This window comes from Triticum aestivum, chromosome 6D (genome assembly GCF_018294505.1).
Source record: "Triticum aestivum cultivar Chinese Spring chromosome 6D, IWGSC CS RefSeq v2.1, whole genome shotgun sequence".
Lineage (NCBI taxonomy): Eukaryota > Viridiplantae > Streptophyta > Magnoliopsida > Poales > Poaceae > Triticum > Triticum aestivum.
This window is the reverse complement of record NC_057811.1, coordinates 302,729,007-302,740,661: the sequence shown is the minus strand read 5'-3', so window position 1 is coordinate 302,740,661 and position 11,655 is coordinate 302,729,007.

Genomic DNA, 11,655 nt, shown 5'->3' with positions numbered 1-11,655 from the left:
TCACTGTTCATCCAATCGATCGGCTTCAGTTAGCAGCAGTAGCGAAGGAATCACTCGATCGGGTTTAGTTAACAGCCATCGATCGATCGCTCGGGTTCAGTAACGCGTAGCCTGCAGTGCAATCGCTCGGGTTCAGTTAGAGCCCAACGCCTCGCACATACGCGCGTATGTGTACGAGAGAAACACGCATCTCTCGGCCCCGACCTCCCACCGTAACCGGGAACTCCCTGAAATTTTCCTCCCCCTCGCTTCTACCACGGTTTTTTCCATCATGGACGGCCCAAAGAATGTCATGCAGCTGCGTCTCCGGCCCGCCCAGGACGAAAAGGCCATTTTCTGTCATGATTTTTTGTCATAGAAGTAGGAGCCCACCACATCTATGATGATACCGGGTTTTGTCACAATTATCGTCATAGAAGTGTCATATGTATGACAGAAAAAAATTCGTTCGGCCCAAAATGTCACGGATGTGTCTTTTTGTTGTAGTGCTAGGTCTTCAACAAGGAATTCCCGTGGATATTCAGCGTCGTGAGGCAGTGGCTTCATCATGCTCAGCATTTGGCTCATGTTTGGCTCAGGCTTCTGGAAGATGCTCTCCAAAGCATTGCGGTGAAGCTGACAACCTGGTTCATATAGCTCACCCGGAGTGGGCAAGGCAGTGAGCTCTATAATATCAAGAGCTTTTGCTTCGTGGTGTACATTGCCTATCATCCACTCAAGGATCCATGTCTTCGGATCCCGGTTGTAGCCGCGAATGTGAAGAGTGGCATAGAATTGTAGCAGAAGCTCTTTGTTCCAGTGCTCTTTATGAGCCACAAATTGGAGAAGGCGAGCATCTCTGAAGCAGTCGAGTGCTTCTTCCAAGCAGGGCGGGCCAGCAATAACTTCGCAGTCTAGACGCATATGGGGAAAGATGCTCCTTTGATTGTAAAGAACACAAGAATATTAACTCCGCTGCTGATAGCTCCAGAACCGATCAGAGGAAATTCTTGGCTTCGAGTATGGGTTCTTGGCGCTATCGAAGAAGGTGTTGTGTGCAATGAAGCCATTCACATTAAACGATCCTGGTGAAGTTGTTGTACCTGGAAACCTAGGCAGCCTGGGATTTGGCTTCTGGACCTGAGGCCTGTGCTCCACATGATAGTCAAATTGAGGTCTGGGAGCAGGAGGAGGAACCAGAATAGGCCAACGAACCATGACAAGTTGACCGCGATCAAATGCCAGCTCAATTGTGTGAGGCCTTGGAGGTGGTACTAGAGTGTCGGCATTGACATGGGCATGAAGCTGCACAAAGGTTTCAGGTGCAACATTTGCTTCAGGTGTAACATTGGCTTTAGGCGCCACATTCGCTTCAGGCATGACGGCTTCTGTATTGGTGTTGGTGGCCGCCTCAGTATTGTTAGCCTCAACTTGAGTAGCTGGAGGGTCAGACACGTCCTCCTCGAGAACAACTTCTCGGTTGGACGGGGGTGTAGCAACATGTTCTTCATGATCATCGGCTGATGTAGCCGGAGTATCTTCAGTAGCTTTGGCTTCAGATTCTGAGACGTTCACAGTTGGAGTGGCGTCAGGAAATACTTGTCGTGCCACTGACTTGTGGTGCTCGTCTCCTTCTGGAACACTCGATAGAGCGACTTGTGGCCTTGGTCCTTTGCGAAGCCTGTGAAATGCGGGCGACGCTTTTGGAGAGGGAGTTGGCTGGACCATATAGTCATCATCATCAAGCACCGGAGTGGTGACTTGAGGTGGGGGAGTACTTGGTGATTCTTGTTCCAGGGGGAGTCTTGAGGGTGATCAGCCCATGAATCATCTAGAGCAATTGACGTCAAAGGAGGACCAATGCTGATGAGTTCGTTGTTCGCCAGAACAGGCGATGATACCATCTGGTGCTCGATCTGAGGAAGGACTTCATCATCATTTACATTGTCTTGGGGCCCAATGTCTTCAGCTGCGTTGTGGTCAACAGCTGGATCTCCTTCAGCTTCAGGAGCCTCTGTGGTAGCTGTAAGTGCATCTAGTGCCACCCCTAGTTGGTTTTGGAGTATTGACAACAAACCTGGTTGAGGGACTAATGTGTTTGTGAGAATTGCAGGATAACACAGGTAGTAGTCCCTCATTGATTCGGTTTACCTACCGGAGATTACCCCTAAAAATGTGTGGAGACATTGAAGACAATGGTGGTATGTGAAGATATTCACACTGAAGACTATGACATGAGAAGACATCGCGTGAAGACTTTGGAGCACGAAGACATAGTTGTTTCGTAGTTTCATTTTCTTCTTTGTTGAGTCATAGGAACAACCGTATTGTTAAGTGGGGTCCAAGTGAACGAAGTCAAAGTGACTGAAGTGATGCTCAACCAAATCCTATGTCTTCGAGCGAAGACAATGAGAGCAAATCTTATCCATAGGTGGATGAGTCAGCTTTACTTGTAGCCCAAGTCAAGTTGCCGCGTGTGTTTGAAATCTGACCGTTGGAACACGTGTCAGTTCCTTAGTGACCCAGGGTCATTTCGGACAAATCAGGTCGGGTTGCCTAGTGGCTATAAATAGCTCACCCCCTACACCATAAATTGGTGGCTTCTCAGAGTTAGCGCACGGCTTTTGTCGTTTGAGAGCAACCCACCTCCGAAGCTTTTGAGAGAGAGAGATCCTTGCGAGGACAGAGCCAAACACCTAGAGCCAAAGAGTGTTAGGCATCACTGATGTCTTTCTGTCTGCGTGACCTGAAGACTTGGTACACTTGAGGACTGTGAATCCTCCAGCTGGTTAGGCGTCACGTTCTGAGCATCCAAGAGACATTGTGGATCGCCGGTGAACGAAGTCTGTGAAGGTTTGGAAGTCTACCTTGAAGACTTACCAGAGTTATTGGGCGAGGACTGGGTGTCCTTAGCTCAAGGGGAATAAGGTGAAGACGCGGTCTTCTGAGTTAAATCTCAGCCTCCCTAACCAGACGTACAGTTGTCACAGCAACTGGAACTAGTCCAACAAATACTTGTCCTCACCAAGCGACTGGTTCTATCTTCTCCCTCTCTTTACTTACAGTTTGTCTTCGTGAAGTCATTGCCTGATTACGTTACCTGTTTGACTTCACTGTGCGACTACTATTGTTGTTTGACTTCATACTATCTTCCATTCTGATCTTTACTACCTAGCTGCTATTAGTCTTCGTGTTTTCACTTCATTGCATACCTGACTATGGCTTGCCTAGTGTAGTCTTCCTTCTGCTGCATGTCAATAGATTTATTTTTATTGTTTGTCTTTCAAACTCCCATGTTTTGAAGACTTTCATCAAAATCGCCTATTCAACCCCCCTCTAGTCGATAACTAGCACTTCCAATTGGTATCAGAGCAAGGTACTCCCTTGTTCTCTGTGATTCGGTTTAACCACCTGGAGTTTTAGCTATGTCGACTGCAGGTATAATCAAAGTCTCCGCTGCGTGCCCCGTCTTCGATGGAACTGAATATCCCTACTGGAAGAATAAGATGTGCATGCATCTTGAAGCCATTGATGTCGCCCTCTCGTATGTCGTCAAGAACGGTGTTCCCAAGACTGGTGAAGGTGTCACCGCTGCTGATGTCAAGAAGTTCGTTGTCACATCCCTAGTTCTGGTATGACCTAGGCTAGCCTTCATGTGTGCATCATGTTTAAATTTCATTTAAATTTGAAATGGGGATTTGTGGAACCCTCAGAAATCATTTCTGGAAACGACCCAAATAAAAATTGCTCCAAAAAGGTCCAAGAAAATGTTCATGTTGCTCTCTGAAAATATTGGTCAGAGGTAAATATCAAACCAATATTTTTAGGAGCTCATAAGTATTTATTTTGGGCATTTGGAATTAATGCATAATTATTTGCATTGGATATATATATGTTATATATGTAATATATGTCCAGAAATTATGCCATTTGTTGAGGAGCTCTGGAATAATACCACTAGTTCCTACAAAAATTGGCATAAGGAAATAAAATGATTTAGTATTATTATTAAATCAAAACAAATGTTAGAAAAATAGAAAAGAAAAAGAAATGGAAAGCTTACCTGGCGGCCTGGGCCACTTACCAGATCGGCCCAGCAGCTCGGCCCAGCTTACTGGCCGACGCCAGTCATCGTCTCCACCGCGCCAGGAGGACAGGGGCGTGTGCCCGCGGCGCGCGCACACGTGCATCGCCACCTCCTGCTTGCCGCCGACCGCCTGGAGTTGGCTGGGGATGCCACGCACGTCGCCACGACGCCCCGCACCTCTCTCTGTCGGGTGGTTGGTTCACATATGCCAAGGGATGGCTTATCATTGTGGGAGCCAATAAAACGTCGCCGGTGCCTGGAAACGGGATGAGGCGAAGAGATGCACGCCGGCGAATCTTACCCAGGTTCGGGGCTCTCCGAGGAGATAACACCCCTAGTCCTGCTCTGCGGGGTCTCCGCATGATCACTAGATCGGTAAAAGGTAGCTACAATCGCTCCTAGAGCTGTTGAGATCAAGGGAGAAGAAGAACAAGGCTAGCTCTTGCTTCTCTCTATCTATGGTGGGTGTGCTATGCTTAGAAGGCAGCTCTATGCTCAGAGGCCAACTATGCTTCGGTGCGAACCCTTTGCATGGGTGCTCCGGGGGGTTTATATAGGCCTACCCCCCTGGGGTACAATGGTAATCCGGCTAGGCTCTGGCCCCAGCCGTCAGTGCCTACGCTCGCCGGCTTCTCCGCCAGCTGTTGGGTCCCGCTGGCAGGTGGGTCCCGCCGGCTGCCGGCTACTCGGTCGACAGGCCGGCCCCACTGTATAGGGTCTTGTCGGCGGCTGCTTACTGTAGCCTCGACTGTGATGACGAGGGCTTTGTCGAGGTAAGCATGGCTACAGTGGGCCGCCTCGGGGGCTATCACTGTAGCCTTACCTCGTCTTGTCTCCTTAATGGGGCTCCTGCTTCGAGGAAGGGAGTAGCCGGCTTCTGGAGGCCGGCTACGCTCTTGGCCGACTAGGAAAGGCCAGGCCGCCTTCACGCCTCTCTCTGGCCGAAGGGGCCCGCCGCCCACGGGCCGTACGGGAGTCGGTCGTGGGTGACGTCGAGGCCAACATGGCTACAGTGCCGAGCCGCACGGGAGACGTCCGTCCCGTACGGCCTCCTGTAGCCATGCCCGCCTCGGGCTTCGGGGGTAGTAGGCCGCACTGTGGCCACACCCCGTCACGTCGCCGTTATGTGGGAGTGGTTTGGAGTGGTTGTGGTCTTGGCCGGCTGCTAGGAGTCGGCGTCCTTCTTGGCCGGCTTCTTGGAGTCGGCCACCCCATAGTCGTCCTGGGGAGGAGTTGGTGAGGCTGGGTCGCCTTCCAGGAGTCGGCTTTAGTGGTAGCCAGCCAGGGAAGGCGGCCCATTGCTCGGAGTGCTTGGAGGCCCGAAGGCCTGATAATTTTTTCAGAAGAACCAGGGGCAGTCGGTTAGGCTACCCGTGGCCATTTACTCCGACAGTAGTCCCCGAAGCTGATTGGCTTCGAGGTGGAGTGGGGTTTGAGAAGCTCGATCAGCTTCCTATCGTGACAAGCCGGCAGCTGGGAGCCGGCCTTGGTCGGGCGCGCCGCCTGAGTCGAAGTCTTCTGGACTCGGAGGGCGGGAACTCGCTGGCACGTGCACCGGGCCGTGGGCCGGCCACGGGCCGTTGGCAAGCCACGTGGCCGGAAAGCCTGCCAGCCCACGCGCGTGACGGGACGTCGCCGCAGGGAGGGGGCCCGCCACGTCCGCGCCCCAGCCCAGGCGCGGATCCTTTGTATCCCGAAACCGCCCGCACGTTCCGTGCGGCAGTTTCGGCTCGCATTTACGCGCAATAATCGCGAGACGTGGGGGGAGTGGGCGCGGTTAATCCCACATCCCCCCCCACGTCCGGCCTCTTCGGCCTCGTGAGGCTATAAGTAGGGGGAGGTGGAGGGCGGCAGGCCCTCGCACGCTCCTCCTACTTCCACCGTCTTCTTCCCTCGCTCGTTCCCGCGACAGCGCCTTGCCGCCGCGCTCTTCCACCGCACGCTCCTCCGCCGCCGTGCTAGCTCTCGCCATGCCTCCCCACGTAGAGCAGCTTGGCGGGGATTGGGACGGCTCCATCGTCCATGACGACCACGTCGACTTCCTCCGCGACACGCGGCGGCTGCCCGGCGCGGACAAAGTGGCGGTCTGCCTTGCGCCGGCGAAGGAAATCAGGCCGGAGCCGTGGGATGGCGAGCGGGTGGTCTTCCGCTCGCACTTCCTTCGCGGCTTCGGCTTGCCAGTGAGCGCCTTCTTCCGCTCCTGGCTGGAATTCTATCAGCTCCAGCCGCACCATCTCACCCCCAACGCGGTGGTGCTGCTGTCTGCCTTCGTCACCCTGTGTGAGGGCTATCTCGGCGTCCTCCCCACCCTTGAGCTCTGGGGGAGCTCTTCCAGACGAAGCTGGGCACGCGCAGCAAGGGCGTGCCGGCTCATACTGGCGCCTTCATCGCGTCGCGGAGATCGGGCGCCGACAACGCCTTCCCCGTCATCACGCTAATCCAATCGGTGGAGAAGTGGCAGAAGTCATACTTCTACGTGCGGAACATCGCGCCGCGAGGCGACTACATCAACCTGCCGACTTACGTAGCCGGCCCGCCGGCGGGCAGGCTGCCCCAGTCGTCCTTCCGAGCCGTGACGCTGTCGCAGGCAGGAAACGCCGCCATCGCCCGACTGCGGGTAATGGTCCAGTCGGAGGGCCTAACGGGGCCCGACCTTCTGGCTGCGTTCGTCACGCGCCGGGTTCTTCCGCTCCAGAGCCGGCCTCATCTGATCTGTCAGATGAGCGGCCAGCTTGATCCGAGCCGCATGTGCACCCAGGAGATGCCGCACCACCAGGTCGCCTACATGGTGAACTATCTCGCAAACTGCCAACTCTCTGAAGAGTGGCAGTTCGGCAAGGAGCCATATAGCCGCGCCAATCCTCCTCCTACGGTACGCTCCCCTTGTCTCTTTTTCTCTCTCTCTCAGCCTCTCAGTCTTGTTACCGAGTATCTCTTGGCCAACTCTGACTTAGTCGGCTTTGTTCTTCAACAGAGCCCTCTGCTTCGGCCGGCCGGCGGGTCAGACGCGGAGCGTCGCTTTGTCCCCGACCGGACCGAACACGACCTGGAGGACCCTGACCAGGGAGCGGTCCATATGGACGACGCCGTCGAGCCGGCCGGTGGCCATGCCGGCGACGAAGCGGGCGGCTCCGGGTTCACTGCTACCTTCGACGACTGGCCGGACGAGGATGAAGCCGAAGCCGTCCCGCGCCGCCAGCTGGCATCCGGACGCGGCGCGGGCTCCTCCGGCGCGCAGCCTGCTCGGGGTGGAGGCCAGAAGCGCCGCGCCGCCCAGGGCTTGTTCGGCAGCCGAACGAAGAAGTCCAGGGGCGGGGCGGCAGCCACCAGGCGGGAAGAGGCGGCCGCGAAGGCGGCTCGCTTCCGCAAAGTGGTGAAGCAGCCGCAGACCGTGTCGGTGTAAGTTCTCTTTCTCTGTGTACTCTCTCTCTTTTCTTGGGTGGTTCTTGAACTCTCGTCTTCTTCTTCGACGATCAGAGCTCCGTTGTCACTTGAGCGGGCGGCTGCCGGCTCCGTCGTCGAGTCGCCAAGGGGCTCTGGGAGCACCACCCGCCGCGTAGATCCCCGCGCCGCCCTCCAGGCGGCGACGGAAAGGAATGCGCGGGAGGTGCGGGAGGAGCAGGAGGCACGGGAGGCGGAGGCACGGAAGGCAGCCGCCGCCCAGGCGGCTCGGGAGGAAGAGGCGGCGAAGGCGCTCGCCGAGGCCGCAGCCAAGGCCCAGGCAGAGGCTGAGGCCACGGCGGCGGCAGGGGAGGTTCTGATGGTCACCCCCCTGCGCACCATGGCGCCTGGGGACACGGAGCCCTCACCAGGGGGAGCCAGCAGCGGCCAGCCAGGGCTGGGGGGAAGCGGCGACGACGTCATCATCTTGGAAAAGGCGCCGGAGCCGACCCTCCGACTAGTGCGGCCCAGGGCGGCCAGCCTGAGCCTGCGCCCGCACAGTCGGCGGAGGGCGAGCCGGCCGCGGGGGCTGAGGTGGCGGTCCGGGTTCCGCCAAGCCGGCGTGCAGGGAAGGCCGCGTCGGAGCCGCAGGAGGCCGCGTCGGAGCCACAGCCGGCCGTGGGCTCCAGCTCGTCGGCCCGAGACGCGGAGGCGGCCAGTGCTACCTCGGGGTGGACGCCAGGCGGAGGGATAGCCGTTGTGAACGTCGCTGCACAAGACGTCCGGGCCCGGCTCCAAAGCCAAGCCGCGGCGCTGAGGCAGTTCACCGACGAATTCCTCGCAACGCGGGCGGCCATCCGGGTTAGTATTCCCATCTGGTTCTTCCTTGATCTTGGTTTCTCTCGTGGGGGCGCGTCAGCGCACCCACTGGGTGTAGTCCCCGAGTTCCGAGTCGGCTGCTGAGCAGGCGGCTTGGAACTTCTTGGAGATTTTGTCTTTGCTGTTTTTGTTCTCACTTCGATCTTCTATCCGTTCTTGCAGGACTACCACAACCTCCGGGCGGCCGCCTTCAACTCCCAGGCTCGGGAGCTGACTCAGAAGACCGCCGACCTTACTGAGAGCCGAGGTATGTGACTTGATCTTTATCTCATGTGGGGGCGCGTCAGCGCACCCACTGGGTGTAGTCCCCGAGATTCGGGCCGACTGCTGAGCAGTCGGCTCGGATCTTCCTTGACGATTTCTTATTGTTCTTCTTCTCCTTCCATCTCTGCAGCGGCCAATGCCAGTCTGAGGGCACAGCTGGGGGAGTCCCAGACTGCTCTTCGTGCCAAGGACGCGGAGCTCGCCGCCTTGTTGCAGGAGCGCGACCGCCTAGTCAAGAAGCTAGCCGACCAGGAGGAAAGCCATAAGGTGGTACTGAAGGCGGCGCAGGACCGCGAGGCCACTATCTAGGCTGAGTTCGAGACGGAGGCTGCCGGCTGGGCAGAGGCCAGGCAGACTCTGGTCTCCGGCTATGGCTAGATCGAGGATCTGGTTGACGGTAAGCCGTCTATCTCTTCGTCCTTTCTTGCTATCTGCCACTTTGGCTTGTTTTCTGATTTTGGTGTTCATCTCTTCCTTTCTTCTTCGCGCAGAGTACTTCCCTGGCTATTCAACTGCTGCCAACCAGGCCATGGAAGCCCGTCGCCAGGCGAAGAGGCAAGCCGGCTTTGAGATCTCGCCACCCGCCGGCCGCTCGCTGGAGGAACAGCTCCTGGCGATCCAGGCTCGCATCCAGCCGGCTCACAGGCTGCTCCGCCGGCTTCAGCGTGCGGGACCGCAGGTCTTGGCCGCCCTCTGGGCCGGCCAAGTGGTCCCTCGCACCCCCAATCGGACCGCCGACTGGCTGGAGGTTGCAGTCGGCTGCTTCGAGGCTTGGAAGGCGTCAGCGGCTCGCTCCGGTGCCAGGCGGGCGCTGGAGTTCGTCAAGGCCTGGTATCCCGGCCTGAACCTGGATCAGCTGGCTACCTGGCGCCAGCAAGCCGACACGGAGCTGGAGCCGGCACGGCCGGCCATCATTCGGCGGGCTTCAGCGATCGCCGACTACACCGACACCAGCGTCTTCGCCCCCGAGGTGGACGACAATGGAGTCGCCCAGCCGGAAGATTGGTTCGGGCTGGACCCGGCGTACGGCGAGGACTCGGCGGAGGAGATCGACTCCAGCGACGAGGGCGAAGAGGAGGAGGAGGAGGGTGAAGATGCCGAGTCGGCTGGTGGAGTGGCCGGCCAGCCTGACCGCGCCTCCAGTACTACGTCGCGCGCGAGTGCGTCTCCTGCCGGAGGAGGTGGTCAAGCCGGGACCAGCTAGGCGGCCACTCCTTCAGCCGGCGAGGTCGCCTTCACCGACCAGCTCGGCCTTCATGTCGCGCCCTAGTCTTCTTTCTTTTGTTTTCCTGCCTTGTTACTTTTGAACAATGTTTGGTTAAGTCTGCACAATTGCACCCACTGGGTGTATTCAAACTTAAGTCTGTTGCTGGCCTGTTGGCGGTTTTTATGTATATATAGTTTATGCAATTTGGCCTTTCCTTGTACTTTTTGCTTTTTGTTCTTCTGCTTTTTCCTTTGCCGCCCTCCCTTGGTTGCCGCCTCCCCAGTCAAACAGTTGCTCTGCAATCTGTAGCCGGGGAGTGCCTGGCCGATTGGGGAGGGGGAAGTACTTTAGCTCTGCTGGACTAAAGCTATGTTTTTTAGGAAGCCGGCCAGCCGGCTGCTTTGACAGCCGGCAGGCATATTTAGGGGCCGTCTCTTGGCTATATAGGTTAGTTGTTCCTTAGCCGTTTTTCGTGTGGGCGTCCTTTCTGTCTTGCCTCTTGCTAGTCAGGCAGTCAGTTCTTTGAGCTGCGACTTGCAACAAGAGGGGACTCGGGAGTCGGCGCACTAGTTTGCTGACTTTTAGGAAGAACTTTCGATATAGCTCAAGGCGGCCAGTCCTCGGGCCGACTAGTCGAACCCGGTGCCGGACAAAAATTAGAAATGTAATAATACATTCAAGGATATGACACTCGTCATTCATAGGTAAATAAAAGGCAGTCCCCGAGTACTGTTCGGGGGGCCTGTTGGTTTGTACTTAATACAAAAAGGGTAGCGTGATACATACTGCTTTTCAGCTGTAAAATCGTCTTAGGAGGTTTGCGTTCCATGGTCGCTCCGACTCCTTGCCGGAGTCGTCTCTCTTGCGTGCTCTTGGTTTTTGCGCGTCGATCAAGTAGTAGGAGTCGTTGCCTAGTGCCTCGCTGACGACGAAAGGGCCTTCCCAAGGGGCCGAGAGCTTGTGCTAGGTGGCTGTTCGCTGGATCAGCCGGAGCACAAGGTCGCCCACTTGGAAGGATCTTGGCTTGACCTTGCGGTTGTAGTAGCGGCGCAGCCCTTGCTGGTAGATCGCGGACCGGCTGAGGGCTAACAGCCGGCCTTCTTCCAGTAGGTCGACGTCGTCTTCTCTTGCTTCTTTGGCTTCCTCCTCCGTGTACATGGTGATCCGAGGCGAGTCGAACTTGATGTTTGTGGGGATGACAGCCTCGGCACCGTACACGAGGAAGAATAGAGTGAAGCCGGTTGACTTGTTGGGTGTGGTGCGCAAACTCCAGAAGACAGCCGGCAGCTCTTCGAGCCAGCAGCCGACCGATCGCTCCAGTGGTACAACCAGTCGGGGCTTGATGCCGGAGAGGATGAGTCCATTTGCTCGCTCGACCTGGCCGTTTGACTGCGGGTGGGCAACGGACGCTAAGTCCAGTCGGATGCCCTGCGTCGCGCAGAAACGTGCCAGTGCTCCTTTGGCGAAGTTCGTGCCGTTATCGGTGATGATGCTGTGCAGCACGCCGTACCGAGTAGTGATGTCGGTGATGAATGTCACGGCAGTCGGCCCATTCAGCTTCTTAATCGGCTTGACTTCGATCCACTTTGTGAACTTGTCCACAGCAATGAGTAGATGTGTCAGGCCGCCGCGGGCTGTCTTGAAAGGGCCCACCCTGTCCAGTCCCAAGACGGCAAAAGGCCAGGTGAGGGGAATGGTCTTGAGTGCAGAGGCCGGCAGGTGTTGCTTGGAGCTAAAAACTTGGCATCCTCTGCAGCTCTTGACTATTGCTTTAGCATCCTCCAAGGCAGTCGGCCAGAAGAAACCGTGGCGGAAAGCTTTGGCCACGAGGGATCTTGAGGCTGCGTGATGGCCGCAT